At 39.2% G+C, this 24,854-nt stretch overlaps 1 protein-coding gene and 1 pseudogene across 2 annotated transcripts in view; both read right to left on the reverse strand.

The window, feature by feature from the left end:
* KHDRBS2 (KH RNA binding domain containing, signal transduction associated 2) overlaps positions 1-24,854 on the reverse strand; it is a 725,702-nt gene that overhangs the window by 327,693 nt on the left and 373,155 nt on the right. The window lies entirely within an intron of this gene.
* LOC102977512 (CAP-Gly domain-containing linker protein 3-like) lies at positions 9,365-10,987 on the reverse strand (annotated as a pseudogene).

Consider the following 24,854-nt stretch of genomic DNA (forward strand, 5'->3'; position numbering starts at 1 on the left):
CTTGAGAAAGAAGAAAAATCTCAAATAAATTTATGCCTAAAGCAACTAGAGAAAGAAGAACAAAGAAAACCCAAACTCAGTAGAAGGAAAGGAATCATAAAGATCAGAGCAGAAGTAAATGAAATAGAAACAAAGAAAACAATAGCAAAGATCAATACAACTAAAAGTTGGTTCTTTGAGAAGATAAACAAAATTGAGAAAGATTTAGCCAGACTCATCAAGAAAAAAAGGGAGAGGATGCATATCAATCAAATTAGAAATGAAAAAGGAGAAATCACAGCTGACACTGCAGAAATACAAGGGATTATAAGAGACTAGTACAAACAACTATATGCCAATAAAATGGACAACCACGAAGAAATGGACAAATTCTTGAAAAGGTACAATTTTCCAAGACTGAAACTGGAAGAATTAGAAAATATAAACAGACTTATAACAATAATGACATGGAAACTGTAATTAAAAATCTTCCAACAAACCAAAGTCCAGGATGAGATGGCTTCACAGGCAAATTCTATCAAACATTTAGAGAAGAGCTAACATCTATCCTTCTCAAACTCTTCCAAAAAAATTGCGAGGGAGGAACACTCCCAAATCTGTTTTATGAAACCACCATCACCCTGATACCAAAACCAGACACAGACACTGCCAAAAAAGAAAATTACAGACCAATATCACTGATGAACATAGATGTAAAAATTCTCAACAAAATACTAGCAAACAAAATCCAATAACACATTAAATGGATCATACACCATGATCAAGTGGGATTTATACCAGGAAAGCAAGGAATCTTCAATATACACAAATCAATCAATGTGATACACCATATTAACAAATTAAGCAATGAAAACCATATGATCATCTCAATAGATGCAGAAAAAGCTTTTTACAAAATTCAACAGCCATTTAATAAAAACACTCCAGAAAATGTGCATAGAGGGAACCTGTGCCCATATATGACAAAGCTACCGCAAATATCTTTCTCAATGGTGAAAAACTGAAAGCATTTCCACTAAGATCAGGAAGAAGAGAAGGATGTCCACTCTCACCACTCTTCTTCAACATAGGTTTGGAAGTCCTAGCCATGGCAATCAGAGAAGAAAGAAATAAAAGGAGTACAAATTGGAAAAGAAGAAATAAAACTGTCACTGTTTGCAGATGACATGATACTGTACATAGAAAATCCTAGGACTTCCCTGGTGGTGCAGTGGTTAAGAATCCACCTGCCAATGCAGGGGACATGGGTTTGATCCCCATTCTGGGAAGTTCCCACATGCTGCAGAGCAACAAAGCCTGTGTGCCACAACTACTGAGCCCACCTGCCACAACTACTGAAGCCCATGAACCTAGAGCCTGTGCTCTGCAACAAGAGAAGCCACTGCAATGAGAAACCCGCAGACTGCAACAAAGAGTAGCACTATTTAAAGCAGCCAGGACGTGAAAACAACTAAATGTCCAAGGAGAGATGAATGTATAAAGAAGATGTGGTATATATATCCAATGGAATATTACTCAGCCATAAAAAGGAACTAAACTGGGTCATTTGTAGAGATGAGGATGGATCTATCATCTGTCATACAGAGTGCAGTAAGCCAGAAAGAGAAAAACAGATATCATATATTAATGCATATATGTGGAATCTAGAAAAATAGTACAGATGAACCTATTTGCTGGGCAGGAATAGAGACGTAGATGTAGAGAACAGATATGTGGACACAGAGAGTGAAGGGGAGGGTGGGATGAACTGAGAGATTAGGTTTGACATAAATACACTACAATGTGTAAAATAGACAGCTAGTGGGAACCTGCTGTATAGCACAGGGAGCTCTGTGCTCTGTGACGACATAGATGGGTGGGATGGGGGTGGTGGGAGGGAGGTCCAAGAGAGAGGGGATATAGATATACATATAGCTGATTCACTTCATTGTACAGAAAAAACTAACACAACATTGTAAAGCAATTATATGCCATTAATTTTTTTTTTTAACTCTACAAACAAGAACTGCTGGAGAGGGTGTGGAAAAAAGGGAATCCTCCTACACTGTTGGTGGTAATATAAATTGGTACATCCACTATGGAGGACAGTGTGGTGGTTCCTTAAAAAACTAAAAAGAGAGCTGCCATATGATCCAGCAATTCCACTCCTGAGTATATATCCTGAGAAAACCATACTTTGAAAATATACACGCACACTGATGTTCATTGCAGCACTTGTTACAATAGCCAAGACACGGAAGCAACCTAAATGTCTGTTGGCAGATGAATGGATAAAAAAGATGTGGTACATATATACAGTGGAATATTACTCAGCCATAAAAAGGATGAAATAATGTCATTTGAAGCAACATGGATGGACTTAGAGATTATCATACTAAGTGAACTAAGTCAGACAGAGAAAGACAAATATAATATGATATCCCTTATATGTGGAATCTAAAAAATGGCACAAATGAATTATTTACAAAAAAGATGAGACTCACAGACACAGAACACAAACTTATGGTTACCAAAGGGGAAAGGTGGTGGGGGAGGGATAAATTAGGAGTTTGGGGTTAACATATACACACTACTATACACAAAATTGATAATCAACAAGGACCTGCTGTATAGCATAGGGAACTCTATTCAATATTCTGTAATAACCTAAATGGGAAAAGAACCTGAAAAAGAACAGTTATACATATATGTATGTATACATGTATGTATGAATCACTTTTCTGTACACCTGAAATGAACACAACATTGTGAATCAACTATACTCCAATATAAAATAAAACTTGAAAATAAATATATATTACATATTAGTTGACTTGAGTACTACTGAGTTCTAAGATTTTGGAGTCATAAAATAATTATGCATATGAATGGGTAGTTATAGTTTTATAGCATTTATAATTTTTATGCTTAATTTACTAAAACAGATATTCACTGAGAAGTAAAACTATAAGTTCAGAAGTAGTAATAATAATTTGTATTTTTCTGATACTATTTTATTATTATTTTATTTACCACTTTAATGTTAAAAGATCCTTGAGGGATAAAGAGATGCAGATAGAGAAATAATCACATAAGCTTGTGAAAACTTTCATAAGGGACAAAGACAGGTAAAGTTATAACAATTCAGGGTGAATAAATGTGAAAAAATTAAATTCCAGTCATTTAAAATAAATAAATAATAAAAGACAACTTAATATACATGTTTAATTTGTATGCAAAACTGGATTATTCCAAAGTTTTTATAATAAGGCCAATCCATAGTATGAAGACAACGTTCTTGTCAAAAAAATAAGTAATACTTACGCATAAATTTTAATATTATTTTAGATAGGATTTGAAATTATTGGGATTCTGCACTTCAAATAATAAAGAATGTTTTACTACTTTGGGGTATACTTGCAGTGAATAAGACAAACACACACTAATTTACTCCTTACATTGCAAGTTGAGTTATAAATTTATGTTAGAAGTGCTGATTGGTTTGATCTGCAGGTTTGGCTTCAGGTAGAAGGATTAAAATAATTAACAGTGAATCTGATAGGAGTTTATCAATGCTTAAATAATACATGCACATCACACAAAGACGTTTTAAGAATTAATCGAAATTTTAATTTTATTTTTCCTGTGATGTCCAAAAATTGTCTTTTTTGCTACCAAAATCAGTTTTTAAAATTTGCTATCTTGAAATAACATCAAAGATATTCACAGCACTGTTATATGTTCCTTTTGCTCAGGGTGATGCAAACTGTCCCTATGAAACAATTTCCATGAAATTCATGACCTGGACAAAAAGACCTGGGACTTCCTCAGCCCCTACAAATAGTTAGGTTAGGACACTTTGACCAGCATAATAAACAAGAAAGTATGGGAGGTAATGGGTCTTGTGCCAATATCAAACCTGTAGCCGAGTTGGAAAGGGTAGGAAGCTATTTCAGAAAACAACTATTGCTGTGCTAGACAAGCTATTATTTAGCAAAACATCTTAGGCTATTAGATAAAAGCTCTTAGCAAACACAAGGTGAGTTTTTTTTTTTTTTTTTTCTTTTTTTGCGGTACACAGGCTCCGGACGCACAGGCTCAGCGGCCATGGCTCACGGGCCTAGCCGCTCCGCGGCATGTGGGATCTTCCCGGACCGGGGCACGGACCCGTGTCCCCTGCATCGGCAGGCGGATTCTCAACCACTGCGCCACCAGGGAAGCCCTACAAGGTGAGTTTTAACCAGCCCAGTGTAGGGACCAGAAAAATTCATTAAGAAAATGTGGTCAGAGAACAGTTAATTAATATTTACTAAAAATCTGCTCAATGTATTACTCTGCATAAAGTCTGTATAAAGGCTTTATAAAGCATATTTATCAAAGGAGATTGAATATCACGAAGTAAAAATGTTGTGGACTTGAACTACTAGTGATGGTGACTTGTTACTCCAGACTGTTTTCTCTTCTTTAACCATTATTAAAGTCATATTGCAGACTATGTAAAAATCACCAAAGAATAAGATAGCAACTGTATAGATTTTATGTAGATATTCTGCAGGATTATTGGGAGGGTGTATATTCTATCTTGTTCTATTTTACCTTAGTAAACATTAGCCACTGATATATGAGGTCTAGGAATCAAGACCTTTTGAATGAGCATGAAAGACTCATGTGTTTAGTCTTATGCCTTTGCTAATCCTAGCTTATAAAGTCAGCCATGACCTCAGGTTTAGGGTGTTAGATAAATATGTATATAGAACTAAATGAGAGACTTTGGCTGTTATTCTAAAAATACCAAGTTCCATTTGACTAGGTAGAGTCAAAGTGACTAAATTTTCTTCAGGAAATTTTCTTAGCAACTTACTGTGCACATGATATAGGAGCTCTATCTGCATTTTAAGTTGAAATAGGCATTATAGTAAGTCCCCTACATACGAACACTCAAGTTGTGAACCTTCAAAGATTCGAATGTACGTTCGCATGTCCGATCACGTAAGTTAGGTCACGTGTCTGGCGTACATTGTCACGTGTATGTTTCCTCTACAAGTGGTTGTGCTTTTGTGTACTTTACTGTACGGTACTGTACAGAGTACAGTATCTTTACTTCAAGCCCAGGATGTCTGGAAGCAAGCGTAAAAACAGCAGTGATGTAGCTGGTACTGCTAAGAAGCGCCAAGTGATAATGATGGAAACAAAAGTTAAAATAATTGAGAGAGTGGAGTGAGGTGAAAAGTAAGTGTCGCTTCTTCTCATAACATGAATCATTCAACCATCAGCATAATTCAAAAGAACAAGAACAACATCATGGAACATGTGAAATCTGCTGTGCCGATGATGTCGAAAATAATATTTAAGAAGTGTGGAAAAATGTTGGAGGAGATGGAGAAAATTCTCAGTGTGTGGATGCAGGATCAGGATCAGCATCCAGTCCTGCTCAGCTTAATGATGATTCAAGAGAAGGCTGAAAGCCTTTATGAAGACTTGAAGAAGAAACATGGCAAAGAATTAGAGGTGCATCTTTTAATGCCAGTCATGGCTGGTTTTATTGGTTCAAGGCTAGAACCAACCTTCACAACATAAAAGTAAGTGGCGAGGCAGCAGGTGCATATATGGTAGATGCCCAGGAATTTCCTGAAACGCTTTGAGAAATTATTGATGAAGGTGCATATTTACCCAAGCATGTTCTTAAGGTGGATGACACATGACTGTACTGGAAGAGGATGCTAGATGAAAGTTACATCTGTTAAGGAAGAAAAGTTGATGCCAGAGTACAAAGCAGCAAAGGATAGGCTAACTCTGTTGTTTGGTGGCAATGCTTCTGGCAATATGAAGCTGAAGCATCTTTTAATTTACCATTCAGAGAACCCAAGAGCCCTTAAAAACATACCCAATGGCTCTCTTCCTGTTGTGTGGAAGAGTAACCCCTGGGTAACACAGGCCATTTTCCAGGACTGGTTTTTCCACCAATTTATCCTGGAGGTAGAGAAATATTGCTTGGAGAAAGATGTCCCATTCAACATTCTTTTGCCGCTTGACAGTGCTCCGGGCCACCTCCCCCCATTCATGGACGAGTTTCATTCCAATGTCAAAGTAGTGCATCTGCCACCTAATACTACATCGCTCATCCAACTATGGACCAGGGAGTTAGAGCGACTTTCAAGAAATATTATTTACATCACACTTTTTGTCAGGCAGTAAAGGCGAGTGATGAATCAGGAACAACCTTGCAACAATTTTGGAAGGACTATAACATCTACAAGGCCATAAAACACATTGACTTTGCTTGGCGTGAGGTTACAGTCATCACCATGAATGGGGTTTGGAAGAACATTTGACCACAGTTTGTTCATGATTATCGTGGATTTGAGAAGGTGGATAAGGATTCCAAAGAGGTCTTCAGCAATTCAGTGACCCTCAGTGAGAAGCTGGAGCTAGATCTGCAGGAGGATGACTTCACTGAACTCCTTGCTGTTCAACATGAGGAGGTTACTAATGAAGACCTGATGGAATTGGAGGTCGACAGAAAGGATGAAGAGAGACACCAGGTAAAAGAAGTAACCGAAGAACTGAAGAGATTCACAACACAGGAAATGGCAAGGGGATTTTCTTTATTTGAGGAGGCACTGTTAGTTTTTGAGGCACAGGACCTGAACATAGAACGGTACACGAAGGTTGCAGCTGCCATTCAGAATGCGATCCAGTGCTACAGTGTCATCAATGAGGAGAAAAAAAGAGCTACTACCCAGTGATAGCTACTACTATCATTACATCATTTTTTCAAGAGGGCAGATAGAGTTGAATCCAGCAAGGAACCAGAACCTGTGCCATCAACATCAGCCATGAGTGAAATTGCAGCTTGCCCTCCATCTCCTACTGCTGATGAGCCTTCAGCTCTACCATCCCCCACCTCCTCTCCCTCCAGTCAATAACTCTTCTTGCCTTTTCACTGGATGCCAGCCTCTGTATGCCAGCTATTGTACTATCTACTGAACTTTTCAAGGTACTATACTTTAAGATTGAAAATGTTTTATGTTTGTTTGATTACATATTATTTGTGTCAAAAGTATTATAAACCTGTCACAGTACAATACTATATAGCTGACTGTGTTAGTTGGGTACCTAGGCTAAATTTATTGGACTTATAAACAAATTGGACTTACACTCTCAGAGTGGAACTTGTTCATATGTAGGGGACTTACTTTAATTTAATACTTTGGCATATAATATATACCTTAATTTACAAGTATGCAAAATGAACTCTTGGTTAACACAGAACTGATGATAGTTATTGGTACTGATACATTGACCTAAGGGGCCCAAATTCTTAACAAAGAAATCATCATGATAAGGATATTTTTAAAGGAGAGTGCAAATTCTGCGCATGAATAAGGTTGATAGAACATGGACTACATGGGTGATTTTTATCAATAACCTTGCAATTCCAGTCCTTCCCTGGACATGAAAAATTTATATATTCAAGATAGTAAAGCATCTAACCAGCTGGAGTTTTAAAAGTGCCTAAAGAAGTTTTCTTAAAATAAATCATCCATTTACTTATTATTATTATTATTTTTTAAGATGTTGGGGGCAGGAGTTTATTTATTTATTTTTGCTGTGTTGCGTCTTCGTTTCTGTCCGAGGGCTTTCTCTAGTTGTGGCAAGCGGGGGGCCACTCTTCATCGCGGTGCACGGGCCTCTCACTATCGCGGCCTCTCTTGTTGCGGAGCACAGGATCCAGACGCGCAGGCTCAGTAGTTGTGGCTCACGGGCCTAGTTGCTCCGCGGCATGTGGGATCCTCCCAGACCAGGGCTCGAACCCGTGTCCCCTGCATTAACAGGCAGATTCTCAACCACTGTGCCACCAGGGAAGCCCTATTTACTCATTAAATGTATTTTATTTATGTATTTATTTATTGCCACAGAAACGTCTCTATTGAAGGGAGTAGGGGTCATGCTGAGTTTGGAGACATGCAGTGAAGGGACAGTCATGAGCTGTCCTTGGTTTCAGGGTCTGCCCTGGACCCTCTAGGTCTTCAGGATCTCCATCAGGCTCTTAGTCTGGCCAGCGTGCTGTGAGGTCCTTCAGGGCCAGTAACTTAGGTTTGGTGTTTTGGACCTGTGACCAGAATGTACATTGAAATGGGGGGTCCAGAATTTGGGATCCCCTCAAGGTCTTGGTGCCTCTCATGTATTAGAGATGTAAGCTTGAAGATCTGGGGCATTGTGGCTGGGGCTCTTGGAATTTTGGTGTCTAAAGATCCATGGACTCAGGGCACTGAAGTCCTCTGGTTTCCAGGGATGAGAATTCCTGTTTGTTGTCCCCTAGTGCTTACCAATAGGGATTGCGGTGCCCCGGGGGCCCGGGATGCATAGCCGGACCACAATCTCCTCCATCCCAGGCACAAGGACCTCCATGACTGGGGTTTCCTAGAGGCTTGGATTTTTTAAGTTTGGGATTCCTGGGGGATTTGGGGTTTCCATGATTTGGGGTCCTGGGAGTTAGGGTTTTGGAGCCTCCTAGGGGCTGTAGGACTTGGGGACACAGGAAAGTCTGGGACATGTACTCTGGGGTTTAGGATCCTCAGAGTCCCAGAATGGGGCCTCCAAATTTTGGGGTCCCCTAAAGGGGGAAATAATTACTTAAAAAATAGAGAATTTTCTGGGAGCCTGTCCAGCACAGGTGCTGTGGGCTGCATGGGGTGGGCTTCATACAAGGTACTGGGGGTTTCTTGAGGGTGCAGAGGACAGGAAGACTTGGCAGCCCTGTAATTAGCACTTCCAGGACTGTTTTGGTGCCTGTAAATTGGGGGTGACAGTGGACTGGTTAATGTAGGTCTCTTCTTGAGGGGTAAGAGCAGGGGGTTTTGTTAATGGAGGGAGTCTCTGATTGCAGTGTAAGGGTTTGGGAGTGACCGTGGGGGTCAAAATATCTTGAGGGGACTGATGTTAAATGTGAGTCTGTTACTCTGTTGCTCTGGAGGTGTTTCTTTCAAGGGGACTTGATGGGGGCGGGGGGGAATCTTTGTTAATAGGGAAGGGTTCTGAGCCAGTGACTCAGGAATGTTCTGCTGTAGAGCATTATGTATAGAAAGTTACCGTAATTTGGGGTGATGTGGAAATCTGTTACTGGGGAGTCTGATCTTAGGGGTTGGGACTAGCCTAAAGGTACTACACTCAAGGAATCTCTTTCTGGGTAACATAGGGTCTATATTTGGGGGGTTATCATGGGGGAATCTGTTAATAATGGGGCCTTAGTGATCGAAGCCTGGCTAATGGGGTCCCTCTTCTGGATACGTCACTGGGAAACGCTATCTCAAGTGACTAAGGGGCTCCTTGTGTCAGGAGATGCTAGAGGGGGTTCTGTGTCTCTGTGGAATGTCCAGAGCCTCTAAGACTGCATCTCCGCCCTCAGCATCCAGGGAAACCAGCAGCAGAAGAGCAACCTGGAGATGGAGCTCTCTGATGCGATGTCCTTTGGGGTCCAGACTGTTGTGAAGGTGTTTTGGTCTGCATCATTGTCACTTGATTCACTTTTGGCTCTGACACTGTCCCCAGGCGAGTCAGTGGATCTACCAGTCCTCTGAATTCCAGATGCTGATGCAAAGACTCCATGCCGAGGGGGGCAGGTGAAGTACCAGACACCGAAGACAGAGCCATCATGCTTGCTGATGGTCTAGCTGGATGCCATACCAGTAACCTGGGACAAAGTCTGGCTTCCCGCAGAAGCGCACAATCCCTTGCTTCTGGCCTGTGATGAGGACTTGGTCCCCAACCTCAGCCTTGACTCCCTCATGCTGCTGCAGGCCACCCAGAGTCAGGGCTGACGGGGGCCTATTCTTACCTTTGTGTTCCCTGCGGTCTTTGCCAGTGACTCGGAAGAAGTCCATCCAGGGAGTCCGAGGTGTGGAGGTGATGGATGAGGAAGGTGAGCCCACTGCCTTGGAGATCTTGGACAAAGAGGCAAAGAGACCCTGCTTGGGAAGGCAGATGAAGTACCAGACACCCCCAACACTGCCATCATTCTTGCCCTCAGGTTCATCAAGCTGCATGCCCACCCACTGGCCATTGGTGAGCTCTGAGCTCCCGCAGAGCAGCAGCTGCGGGTCTTCTGGCCATCCAGTAACACGCAGTGTCTCAGCTGCAGGCCCAGTGTGCTGAGCATGGCATTGCCTGGGACGTTGTCATAGTTAGGTAGCGTGACCCTAGGGAGGGCGCAGGAGGGCGGCACAGCCTCCTCCAGTAGCGTCCACAGCTCCTTGGCCACCAGCGCCCCTCGGCCTTGTCCAGAGATATGTCCATGGGACAACTCCTCTGGGACCACCTCTGCTGGCACGGGTCCCTTTCGGTTCCGAAGCGCCGGGTTGGCACCATGTTCCAGCAAATTACTTGGCCGCGCCCAGGCATGGGCTGGAAGCAGCAATGTGCAGGGCTGAGCCATGGCTGAAGTCACTGTACTTGGAGCTCACCACTCGGGGCCATACACCCTTCAGTAGCATATGCACAAGACCGGGCACGTCGAAATAGACTGAGTAGTGAAGCATGTTCATGTTGGCCCAGCAGCTGCGCAGGGTCACGTCTGCGCCCAGCGCCAGCAGCTGCTGCAAGAGGCGCACAGCCGCCACGGGGAACTCGACACTGTGGTCCCCAGCCTTGCACGTATAATGGAGCAGTGTCATGTTAGGTCAGCCCATCACGTGGCAGCCTCGTCGCAGAATCTCATTGCCAATGACATCGATCTTGTACTGGATTTGGGGCACCCACTGGTGCACAATGGCGAACAACTCAGCGATGGTGGTCTGCGGGTCATACAGAATCTCTTAAAAGGCAGGGTCTTTGGGGTCAAAGAAGGTGAAGGTGTAGTCCTGGGGGTGGGGGGCTGGTGCTGAGGAGTAGGCTTCTGCCAGTGCTCCTGGGTGGGGTTGGGGGGCTCTGGGACAGGCTCATAGTCCTCCTTGTCTTCTTCCTCTGCCCTGAGCGGTGGGGCCATGGGGGTGGGGCCTGTCTTAGTCATGGTCCATAGTGGCCCTAAGGGGGCAGGTGCAGAGTTGGGGGTGGCCTTCAGGCAAATCCTCGGGTGAATGGGGCTGAAGACCAAAGTTGAAGTCGGGGAAACTGGAGTAACTGGGTGTCAGTGTCTGGGGAAGTGATGGGGAAGAAAGAGACTGAGAGAAGGGGACGAGGCACAGATGCAGATGGGAGATGAGGTGGAGAGGGCTATTCAATGTATTTTTGAGCAGCAAGTAGTGCCAGGCACTGAGGTAAGTGCTGAGGACACAGTACAGAAAAGCCCTGAACCAGTGGAGCATAAGTGAGTGTAGATACTGCATCTCTATACTTGTTCAGGAAATGTTAGAGCAAACAACTTTCAGCAACATACCTGGGCAAGGACGGAGGCCTTCTTAAAACCCTCTGAGGGCTTCCCTGGTGGCGCAGTGGTTGAGAGTCCGCCTGCCGATGCAGGGACATGGGTTCGTGCCCCGGTCCAGGAGGATCCCACATGCCGCTTTGCAGCTGGGCCCGTGAGCCATGGCCGCTGAGCCTGCGTGTCCGGAGCCTGTGCTCCGCAACAGGAGAGGCCACAACAGTGAGAGGCCCACGTACCGCAAAAAAAAAAAAAAAAACCACAAAACAAAACCCTCTGAGTCACTGTTCACCCAATTCAACTTTGATTCCTTCTGTTGGTTTAAAAAATTGTTTATTGCCAATGTTATGCTAATGTTTTAGTGGCTGCTACTCTTTTGTTATATTTACTAGTTTGTTTTATTTTTATATTCTGCATATAAGTGATATAATACAGTATTTGTCTTTCTCTGTCTGACTTATTTCACTAAACGCAATACTGTCCAAGTCCATCCACGTTGCATGTATATTTTCAACTAGTGTTTTTGTTACTTTTGGATATGTGTCCAGGAGTGGAATTGCTAGATCATATGGTAGCTCTATTTTTAGTTTTTTGAGAAACCTCCATACTGTTTTTTCCACAGTGGCTGCACCAATTTACATTTCCACCAACAGTGTACAAGGGTTCCCTTTTCTCCACATCATCGCCAACATTTGTTATTTGTGTTCTTTCTGATGATAGCCATTCTGACAGGTGTGAGGTGATATCTCATAGTGGTTTTGATTTGCATTTCCCTGAAGATGAATGATGTTGATTATCTTTTCATGCGTCTGTTGACCATCTGTATGTCTTCTTTGGAAAAATGTCTATTCAGTTCTTCTGCCCATTTTTTAATCTGGTTGTTTGTTTTCTTGGTGTAGAGTTGTATGAGCTCTATTTTTAGTTTTTTGAGAAACCTCCATACTGTTTTTTCCACAGTGGCTGCACCAATTTACATTTCCAGCAACAGTGTACAAGGTTTCCCTTTTCTCCACATCATCGCCAACATTTGTTATTTGTGTTCTTTCTGATGATAGCCATTCTGACAGGTGTGAGGTGATATCTCATAGTGGTTTTGATTTGCATTTCCCTGAAGATGAATGATGTTGATTATCTTTTCATGCGTCTGTTGACCATCTGTATGTCTTCTTTGGAAAAATGTCTATTCAGTTCTTCTGCCCATTTTTTAATCTGGTTGTTTGTTTTCTTGGTGTAGAGTTGTATGAGTTGTTTAAATATTTTGGATATTAACCCCTTATTTATCATATCATTTGCAAATATTTTCTCCCATTCAGTAGGTTTTTGTTTTTGTGGCTGCTACTTTAAAGTTTTGTTTTATTAAAAAAAGTTGAACTCTAAAGTGAAAAAAAAGTATTAACTGAGGAGAGCTATATAAATATCTCATGAGAAAATCTCTCCTAGAAGTTCTCCTTTGTTTTCTCCCAAATGAAAATGCTGTGATGATTTCTTCTGAGTTATCTTTTAGTCAGGAAACAACAACCCACTCAGTCATGATAATTTTTTAAAAGTTATTTGAGAAGAGTATAAAATAGGCTTTGCCTGCCTTTTGAAAAAATGTTATACTTTTATTGGGCTTGCAGCTTCTAGCTACCTCCACTATAATCACAAAAACTCTTTGCATAGTATTCTTCCTGAATATTTAATCATATTAGAATAGAGTCGTCCTTAAACATAATTAAAGTGCTACTTTTTCAAACAGTGTATTAGAGGCGAACAGAATTGTTTGCCAGATGGGAAAGGTGAATCTGGCACAGAAGATGAGCAAAGGTGAGCTGGAATGAGAGTATCCAGCTACGGTGAAGGGTGCTGAGTGAAAATTCCAGCTACTGAATAATTAGGAAAGGAAAAGAAGAGACAGTTGATAAAAAAAACTTTAGTTCCATGGTCAGTAACTGAAGAAATGGACTTGTTGTGGTATATGAGTGCAATACAGTAAAAGAAGTATTTGAAAAAAATATGTCAAAATATGATGTGAAAGTTTCTAAGTAGTCTCGTGAAATAAATCAGAATTGCAAAGTGAAAGAACACAGATTTAGAGTTTGAAGACCTGGGTGCTGTCCTTTATTCCTTTCCTTGCTTCACTGTTTTTGCCTCAATGGGAACCGCCTGTTGGATTGTTCAGCTGGGTTTCCCTTTCTCAATTTGGTAAGGTCTTTCAAATGGATGGTAAATGGTGTTTGCCTATCTGCAAGGTGGATTTTTTTCAGCATTCAAAAAGTTCTTGTGCTGGAGGCTCTTTGTCAGGGGCAAACCTCTAAGCAAGGAAGACTTGGATTGCTCTGGTGGGCATGCAGGGGGTGGCAGGCTAGGCTGACCCTCTGAAGGGGGAACGGGACATCTCTCTGTTCTCAGGCTTCCCCCAGGACTCAATCCCACAGGACATCTGTATAGCTATCCTCAAGGGCACTAGAGACAACTGCATCAGGCAACCCCTCTCTCCTTCTTCCACAAAATGAACATACACAGCGAGTAGTCAGAGTCAATCCAATTCTGCATGTTGCTGAAGGGATTCACTGCAGGAAGCCACCAGATCCTCTCAGCCATCAGAGCATTGATGGTCCTTTTCTAAGACTCCTTTCAGGGCTTGGATTTCCACCCTCCCTAACGCTGCATCTCAAAGGTTAGAAGTAATGTCTGCTTTCTTGGAATCACATCCAACATCAGGTAGTTTAAGACCCTTCAGCCTCCCTACCAAGATGCTTGTGTCTGTCAAGTCGTTTCATCAAAGACATGGAAGAAGCATTGGGTTGGCCAAAAAGTTCATTCGGGTTTTTCCGTAACATCTCAGGGAAAAACCCAAACGAACTTTTAGCCAACCCAGTAGTATAAAGAATTGGCATTCAGGTCATAATCTTTCCCCAGCCCCCTTCACCACTCATTTAAAATATTTATTCTGCAAATGCTGGTTGGGAGAATGTAAACATTTAATTGTTCTATAAGAACATGCTCTAGGACCCATTAGCTTTAAGTTTGTTCTCTGTGATGAAGGTTACCCTTTGATTTGTTTTTATGCCAATGAGAGAAATTGTAGGCTCTCAAGAGGTGGAGATCAGCCAAAGGAACTTCAGTTTTCCTTTAGTACCTATGAAATGCAGGGTCAGGCAACATCTGGATACTATCTACAATGCTCCTGTCCTTTGCCTGAAAATGGGCTTTTTACTTTATTCTAAAGATCCAGAGTACCAGCAAGGCTCATAACATTCAGTGCTGGGGACAGAAGGTGGTTGTTTCTACTGAAACTGTACAAACATAACATGGCCAGGGTCAGGAAGGGAGCATTTGGCACTCTCTTACTGCTTTTCTTGGTGAAGAAATAGATTATTGTTAAATATGTTAACATTATATAGATTAAATATTCAAATATGCTTATTTGTTATATATTTGTTCCAGGTTCTAAGAATAAACAAGATAGCCCTCATTGAGCTTAGATACTAATGTGGGGAAAAAGATCAAAAAAAAAAAAAAAAAAAAGCAAAGAAAGGAATAAACAAGCTCATTTCAGAAAGTAATATGCTATGAAGAAAGGAATCAGGGCAACAGCACTGAGGGCCTGGGGAAGCAGGTTTACAGGGGACGTCAGCCACAGTCTTTCTGAAGAGGTAACAAAGGACTGAGATCTGAATGAGAAGGAGCCTGGAGCACTGATCTTCCAGGAGCTGGAACATAAGGCAATGATCCAGGAAGGAGTTGAGCCTTTTTAAGGGACAGAGACAATGTCAGTGCATATATATTATGACTTTAGTGAACAGCAGAGAGAGTGATATTAGGTGAGATAAGCAGGCAGGGGCTGAATCATAGTGGTTCCTCTTGGCTTTATTCTAAACATAATAGAAGGCCTAGGTAGTATTTATCTGGACAGTGAAATAACCAGTTTTATATCTTAAAGGGAATATTAGGGACATAATAAGGAAAATAGATTAAAATTGAACTAGACTGGAAACGGGAAAGGGTTGGGACAGTGTTGAGCAGTGCACGTACCAGTGCTGTCATCTGTGCTGCCACTGTGAGAAGGGAGGAGAGTGAAAATGGACTCAAGGGTGATGCTTAGATTTCTGACTGTGCAAAGGATTTAATCGTGGTGTCATCACTGAGATGGGAAAGATAGTGAATGTGAGTTTCCTTCTTGTCTCTGTTCTTAAAAAGGAAAGCACCCTGCTTAAGAAAAAATTAAAAAAGACAAAAGACAAAGACAATCATAAAAAGTAAAATAAATACCTTTACATGAAGATACCTAGGGATCAAAAATGGAGAGGTAGAGGGCTTCCCTGGTGGCGCAGTGGTTGAGAGTACGCCTGCCGATGCAGGGGACACGAGTTCGTGCCCCGGTCCAGGAAGATCCCACATGCCAAGGAGCGGCTGGGCCCGTGAGCCATGGCCGCTGAGCCTGCGCGTCCGGAGCCTGTGCTCCGCAACGGGAGAGACCACAACAGTGAGAGGCCCGTGTACAGAAAAAAAAAAAAAAAAAGGAGAGGTAGAAATTTGTTAGTTTGAAGTGAAAGAGAACAATCCAGGAAGATTTCCATGTATAAAGTGATGAAGCCATGACAGAAAATTGATAGGGTTAGGGAATAGCTAATAATCCAGTTTTCCTAAAGCATCACATCTGAGGTGGACAGTAGACAGTGTGTGGATGGAATGCAGATTGGCACGCAGGGCTTGTGTTCTCAAGACAGTGAGCACTCACAGAATGACCTCACCAAGCATCGACTTTGGAGAGACACTCAGGTATGTGGACAAGGGATCAGAGTCAGGAGTATGCTACTTAGCTGTTCTACTAAAACCTGGTCACGGTAAGATCTTTCATAGCAGTCCAGACATGAGACAAGAAAGGGTGAATGAGGGAAGAATTCAACTTTTGCTTTTAACTAGTTTTTGTCCCTTTGAACAAGTCATTCCTGGCCTTGTTTTCACTTCTGGAAAATGAATAGGTAGTTACAATCCAACTTGTGGAAAATGAACAACTTGATTAAAAAATGGACAAAATATATGAAAGACATCACACAAAAGAAGATATACAGGTTGCAAAGAAGCATATGAAAAGGTGATCAACAACCTGTGCCATTAAGCAAATGGAAATTAAAATAATGAGATATGACCACACACCAATTAGAAAGGCAAAAATTAAAAGCACTGACAACACCAAATGATAACAAGGCTATGAAGCAGCAGAAACTCTTATTTATTGTTGGTGGGAATGCAAAATATGGTACAGCCACTTCAGAAGACAGTTCGGTAGTACCTTACAAAACTAAATATACTCATCGTACAATCCAGCAATCATGCTCCTTAGTATTTACCCTAAGAGGTTGAAAATTAGTACGAATGTTTAGAGAAGCTGTATTCATAATTACCAAAATTTGGAGGCAACAAAGAAGTCCTTCAGTGGGTGAATGGGTAAATAAACTTGTATATCCTGACAGTCGAATATTATTCAGCTATTAAAAACTGTAAGCTATCAAGCCATGAATAGACATGGAGTAAACTTAAATATATATTACTAAGTGAGACAAACCAATCTAAATAGATAGTATATGATTCCAATTATATGACATTCTGAAAAAGGTAAAACTATGGAGACAGTAAAAGAATCAATGGTAGCCAAGGGCAGGGGGGAGGGAGGGATGAATAGGTGGAGCACAGAGAATTTTTAGGGCAGTGAAACTGTTCTGTATGATACAATAATGGTGGATATATATCTTAGTCATTCAGGCTGCTATCACAGAATACTGAGTGGCCTATAAACAACAGAAATTTATTTCTCACAGTTCTATAAGTTAAGTCCAAGATCAAGGAGCTGGCATATTCAATGTCTGGTGAGGGCCTACTTCTTGGTTCATAGATAAACTTCTTTTTCTCTGTGTCCTCAGATGGCAGAAGGGGGTGAGGGAATCTCTCTGAGGTCTCAAATAAGGGCTCAAATTTCATTTTATGAGGGCTCCACCCTCAAGATTTAATCACATCAAAAGCCCCTACCTCTTAATACCATTGCCTTGGTGGTTAGGATTTCAACATATGGATTTTAGGGCGACTCTATAGGAATACATGTCACTATGACTTTGTCAAAACTCTTAGAAAATATCCCCCACCAAGAGTGAGCCCTAATATAAACTCTAGACTTTGGGTGATAATGATGCTTCAATGTAGGTTCATTAATTGTAACATCTGGTGGGGGATGGTGACAATGGGGGAGGTTATTCTTGGAGGGTGGGGGGCAGAAGGTGTATGGGAAATCTGTGTACCTTCCTCTCACTTTTGTTGTGAACCTAAAACTTCTGTAAAAATTAAAGTTTATTTACAAAGGCAACCAGGATATGGCATGATGGTATGAAATAAAGACCATTTTTATCAAATTGAAACAGCTTATGCAAGCTTAACAAATTCTGGTGCTAGATAAGTATGTCTTTGCTCATCAGAGGTAGGAGGCTGCTTAAACCTCCTCTGTCTGGGCTGCCTGGTCCTATTCATGGCTCCCCAGTGAGTGATGAGGGTGGAAGTTCTATTACCCCCATTTATAGACTCACAGGTTAAGTGATGAATGTGAGGCAAATCACAAGCAGGAATTTAGTGGTAGAAAACATTTTAAATGCCTCATATTTCTCATCTTTATCCCAGTTAACTTACTCCTTTTTTTATATTCCTCTTGTCTGAGATCCTGTCAGCCTAGGCCTACTCAGAAATTAAGCATGCTGGAATCAAACGAGCATAGATTTCTGAATCAGAGCTCCAAGTCCCTTAGTCTACATACATTATTATAGGCTGTATGGGGGATGCCCTTCCAAATCCATGTGTTCTTTTTGAAAACAGAAAAGGCAGTCAAAGAATATCATTCTGCCCTTGTTGCTAAACTGGTATTATTGCTGTTGCTGTTGGTAGCAGTGATGAAGTTGAGTTTTTGACATGTGTGTAAAGTGTGTCACTGGTAGCTATCTGACTAAGGAATTGAGACTAGGGAAGAAAGTGATTAGATAAATGTAGACATCAGATAGGCAGCTTTCTAAGCCTAAAGACAGACATTCTGAGCTCTAGTTTGGATTCTGTCTGTGTGACATTACAAAAATCAACTTTCCTCTGTCTACTACCTATTTTCTTATCCCTAAGTGGAGTAACAGAAAACCTGACACCACTTCTGGAGATCTGAAGAAAACTCAAACTACTCTAGGTAGTGAGCCTCTAGGTAACCACATTTACATGCATGTGTGTCTTTTATGTGTACATTAGAAAGAGTAAAAAAACTGAGGGCAAAGGATCAGGTAAAGGGAAATACAGAACATAGAGCAGCCTGATATTCATATGAAATATGTTATTGTGCAGAAATTTTAAAACATACAGAAGACATCTAAAGGAGTCAGGAAAGGGTTAGCAAGAACAGCAGAAGTGTGACTCAGGGCACAGAGAAATGGGGTTGAGTAGCTCACATTATAACAAAATGGGCAATAAATGACAGCATAGTTATTGTTAATATGTTGGAAATTGACTTACAAAGCTTGATGAGATCTAAGTTCACAGTGTGAATAGATAAAACTGTTATGTCAAAATTATTCATGTAAACCATCTAGCTCATAAGGTCTTTTTTTTTCAATTCTTATGAACTGGCTAGTTTGGGCATAACTTCTATTTGTAAAATCATGACTACAACATGATCTTTCATTAATGTTTCCCTTCTGAAAGGTAGTCTTTTGTCTAATTTCCTCATTTCAAATTATTTCCAGCCATGTTCACTGGCTTAAAATCTAAAAAAGAATAACCACCAAATAGTCACACCTTTCCAAAGTTTGAAAATCACTGGCTTACATATGAGATAAGAAGAAAAGACCTATCCTCTGTCTGCAGGAGCTGTAAGACCCAGTACTTTCACATGGGGCCCAGCTCTGGCTGTTTCAGAGGATAAGGGGGTGAAATATCATTTTAGTGCCTTTCTCTCCCCTTTTACAATTCTAAGAGTAGTGTGAGAAAATCTATTTTTATGTATTTGACTTGGAATAAAAATAATTTCCTACTTAAAAATAATAATACAAGACATCAAGAGCTTAAAGGAGATATAACACATGATTGTGGCATTACTGTACAATGGTAGGATTTAGGTTGTTTAATTTCATGATAAAAAAAATTTAGGGGCCATGCCAATTTTCTGAAGAGTTAAGTTTTAAAACTGTGAGCAAAAAATAAAATTATCTGTATAGAACTCTGGAGACACTATGTCATGTAGCAATTATGAATGTGAATGTGTGGTCCCACTGCCTGGGTCAGATTCAGGCATTGGTGCTTATTATCTGTGTGGCTTAATGTAAGCGTTCAAGGCCATGAATTTTCTTATTGATAAAATGAAATTAACAATAGTAATAAACAAAAGAGTATGGCTGGTTGGATGATTAAATAAACATATGTAAATTGCTTAAGATAATGCCTCAAACACAGGGAGCACATGTTAAATGTTAGCTATTGTTTTTCTCATGCAGATTACAGGATCTCCAATTCTGATATATTACCTATTTGAAATCATCAGGCAAGCCTGTTATATCCATCTTATTTTATTTCTTTGAAGAATTTTAATTAGAAGAGAAATCTTCAAGTGTTAAATGTACATGAATATATTTTATCCCATATTTTTCTAAAGTAGTAAAGACTCTCAGGACAATACTAAATTATGAAATATGAACAACTTGCTATTGACTATTTATCCTTGAAAGGTTAAGGCCTTGGGTGAAAATGTATTGCAGGAAAATCCTGATTTGATGAATTAAGGAAGATTCAGAACCATGAATCAGTGTTGAGCTGCTTTATTTGTATGGTACATTTAACCAGCAGTCAAGTCTGAAGCCAGCTTTGACTGAATATCTGGAAAAGATATAATCCTAGGAAGTCTACAGCTAGAGCATATTTAGACTTAGTGATCATATCATTGGTATGAAATGAAGGTCTATGGAAGAACAATAAAACAAAAATACTGACTTTTAAAAGAAGGTTTTGTAGAAATGCAACTGGAAAGAGAAAAGTGAAATGCTTGGGATGAAATAGAAGACTCATGTAAATCACTCCATAAAAGCAAAAATTAATAAAATGTCAACATAAGCCAAAATATTCAGGGAGTGTGAGGAGGGACATTACCCATCTTAAAATCAGATAATTTTTAATATAAACAAAACTAAAAAGGCCAAAAATTTTTAAAGAAAAGAAATACTTAAGACAAACGTTTTAAAGTCAATTCATTTAGAAGAGATGTATAAATAAGGAAAACATAAAATATCAGTTCATTAGTTCAAATCAGTAGTCTCACTTTAAATTACATGGTAATATACTTGGTCAGTGAGCAACACAGGTCAAAGTTAGAGGATATGTTGAGGTTCTTCTAAATGTTCCTGCCATTTCTAGTGCCTTATTTTCATAACAAACATTAAATTGTACCCATCTGCAAGCGTTCTTATATCATTTATCTACTAAGTAACTTCTCTTGCAATTCTATATAACAGTATATTCTATAAACTTCCCAAGTTTCATTACATACATATTAAAGTGGACTTCCTTATTGATTTTATTTCAATATGTGTGTAAATATTTTAGCAAATTATATTGGACATTGATTGGCAACATTCTTGGGATTTTCAAATTGTTCTTAACTTTTTTAAATTTTGAAAGCAATACTTGCTTAGTACAAAAAGTAATATGATACAAAGATAAGTAATGAAAAAGTTAGTAAACTTTTCATGACATCTCTCCAGCACACCCTCCTGAAGGTTAAAAAATAGGATGGTGTTTATTCTTTCACTTTTTCCACTGTTCTTTTATTTTTTTCCATTAAAAAAGGATTATAGTATTCATGTTGCTTGGCGAGCTTCTCTTTTAACTGAACAATATATCATGGTCAGTCCTCATGGTCAGTGAGACAGAACTCACTCTTTTTAGTAGCTAATTATTTTTCCATAGCATATGTATAATTTACTGATACATTTGACCTTTCTATTTATGGAAGTTTAAAAGCAGTCTGCTGCTTTGTGACTACAACTATGATTATTATTTTATTACATGGCCTTTATGCTGAAGATAGATTCTCTGAAAAGGATTATTGTGTCAAATGATGTGGATTTTTTTTTTGTTGCCAGACTTTCCAAACTTGTTTGTATTAATTCACAGTTCTGCTAACAGGATATTAAAGTGCTTATTCCCCATAACTTTGCTAACAATAGTAAGTGATCATCTTTTAATTTGCCATCTATATGGGTAAAAAATTATATCTCACGGTGAATATCTTCTTATTAGTCATCTGGATCTCCTTTCTGAATACCTTATTCACTTTTCTATCAGGTTATTTGTAAATTTTAAGACTCTATTTGTAAGAACTTCTGTTTCAAAGCATGATGGGATAGCTGGGAGCAAATTTACCCTCCTGTCTGACAAAAACAAAAAAGTGGGAGATAATTTTTTAAAACTCCAACATTTTCAAAGTTGTGGAATGAAGGCAACTCAAGATCATCATCTTTGAGTGATGGGAAACAAACGAGGTAAGCCCTATGATTTACTGCCTTGAGAAAGTCTCCAAGCCATGACATAGGGAAGAAAAATTCAGGCAGAGCCCAGAAAACTTCCTGAGTTGAAGAGACATTGTTGAGGGTCCACGGAGACCAAGGTGGTTAGACAGAGTTCCCAGGAAAGGGTAATGAAGAGTTGCAAAATTAGACAACTCTGCAAATCTAAAGAGGATCCATTTTGAACATTCAACAGAGTCCTTTTCAATGCCTATGTGAGAGGATACTACCCAGGGACAAGAAAAAAGCAACACCAGAAAAGACTAGAAGAAGCTGTTGATGTTGCTCACAGGGGACCAGGAGTGGAGACTGATCAACTACACTGGAAAGCTTCTAATCATGGGGATGCTGGGTCTGGTGCTCAGAGGGTCTTTCTTCAGTGTGGGGAATGACTAGCCCTGGATTAAACAGCTCTCTGTCGTCTGACAAATCTTAAAAGCAAGACACAGTAGGATCAATCTGTTTATAAGTAACAACCACATTCCAGAATAAAGTTCAACAATATATAGTAATAAAAACATAAAAATTCACAATGTCTAGTAACAATCTAAAATTACCAGGCAAGCAAAGAAGCAATAAGATATGATCAATAATCAGGAGAAAAATCAATGAATTGAAACTGATCCAGAGCTGTTACAAATATTAGAATTAGCTGTCAAAGGTATTAAAATAGTTATTTAAACTGTATCCCATTTAATGAAACAGTTAGGTAGACCTAGTGGGGAGGCCTAAATTGAATTTCTAGAGATGAAAATCACAATGCGTGAAATGACGACTACACTGGATAGTATCATAACAGATTAGATCCTGCAGAAAAAAGATGAATGAACTTGAAAAGATGGCAACAGAAACTGTCTAAAATAAACACCAGAGATAAATAAGAATTAGAAAAAAATGAACAGAAAAAGAGAAAACATGAGTTACTAATATCAGAATCAAGAGGGGTAATATCAGTATAGATCTTACAGATATTAAACATAATAAGGAAATATTATGACCAACTTTATGGCAATAAATTCAACAACCTAGATAAAGTGGATAAATTCTTTGAAAGACAAAAGCTGCCAAAGTTCACTCAAGATGATATGGATAATAATTTTTCTTCTCACAAAGAAAAATTCATTCTTGGATGACTTCATTGATGAAATTAACCAAGTGTTTACGAAAGAAATATCACTAGTCCTCCACAAAGTCTTTCAGAAATTTGAAGAGCATGGGATATTTGTCTGACCAAAAAATAAAATAAACCTCAGCAAAATAAGAATAGAAGCAAACTTTCTTAACCTGATAAAAAAGATCTATGTAAAACCTACAACTAATATCATATTAATGATGAAAGACTGAATTATTCTGCCTCAGATCAGGGAAAGGACAAGTCAGCTCGCATCATTACTACCTAACATAATATTGGAAGTTCTGGCTAATGAAACAGGACAAGGGAAAAAAAAAGGGCATCCAAATTGGATAAAATGCTTTTGTTCACAGATGACATATTTGTCTATGTAAGGAATCTAATGGAATTTACTAAAAAGTTAGTAGAAGCCATTAATGAACAAACTCAGGAATTCTGTAAGATATAAAATACATATAAAATAAATTATATTTTATGTACTCACAATGAATAATTAGAAATTAAAAATACAAAAACATATCCTTTATAATAGCATCAAAATATGAAATAGAGATACCCTTGTAAAAGATGTAAAAGACCTTTACACTGAAATTTATAAAGCTGGTGAGAGAAATTAAGGAAAATCTAAATAAATGGAGAGATAAACCATGTCATGGGTTGTAAGGCTCAATAGTGTTACATGGTCAATTCTCCTCAAATTGGTTTATTTCTTTAATGAGATCTAATTTATAGTGTCATTCTGGGGACAGTAAGTGGGCCATGGGGATAGGTGGGAGGAAGAGATTTTTTTACAAAGAGCCGTAAGGAAACTTTTGGAGTGATGGAGATATTAATTATTTTGAGTGCAGTGATTGTTTCACAGATGTATACATATGCCAAAATATCAGTGTCCACTTTAAGTAGTTACAATTTTTTTTAACAATCATATTATATTTGATAAAAATTTTATATATTTCTTTTTTATTATGAATTTTAATCCTTAAACTGTAATGAACATTATAATTTTTGAAGTCTAATAATGGTCTTCAGATTTGATTTACGACATCTTTTATTGTTATATAGATAAATATGTCTAGTCAGATAAACACCTTTTATTCATAAAATCTAGGACTTGGGTTGTATTAAAATGTCAAAAACTAAGGTTATGTAAATATTATCTCATATTCTATTTAATATTATTTATGTTAATTTAGATTTTATTCAATTTAGAATTTATTAGTTTATTAATTTATTAATTCTATGTAGATAAAGATATGTTAATTATACATCATTTATTATAAGTAATGGTTGTACAGAAATACATGTTACAATTTGGAACATAATAGTTAAGCTTAATTATCCTTGCATTTCTTTTTTTATTAATCAATTAAATCATTTATTCAGTATTTATTGAGAGGCTCTAATGTATCAGTATAGGAATTCAGGAGTGAACTAAATTGACAAAAATCCTTGCCTGAAGTGAGCTAAAATTTTGGTGTTAGGGAGTGATGGGAAAAAAAAATTAAAAAGTAAAAAAAATAATATTTCATGAAGTGCTGTATTAAATATTAAACATGTGATGATATTGCTATATTAAGAATAGGTGATGATATGTGCTATATGAAAAAATATAACAAGAAAAAGAACTAGAAAATGCTGGAGATGGGGGTAGTGATCTCAATTTTTCAATTTTTTTTTTTTTTTTTTTGCGGTATGTGGGCCTCTCACTGTTGTGGCCTCTCCCGTTGCGGAGCACAGGCTCCGGACACACAGGCCCAGCGGCCATGGCTCACGGGCCCAGCCGCTCCGCGGCATGTGGGATCTTCCCGGACCGGGGCACGAACCC

Source organism: Physeter macrocephalus, chromosome 18 (genome assembly GCF_002837175.3).
Source record: "Physeter macrocephalus isolate SW-GA chromosome 18, ASM283717v5, whole genome shotgun sequence".
NCBI classification, from domain to species: Eukaryota; Metazoa; Chordata; class Mammalia; order Artiodactyla; family Physeteridae; genus Physeter; species Physeter macrocephalus.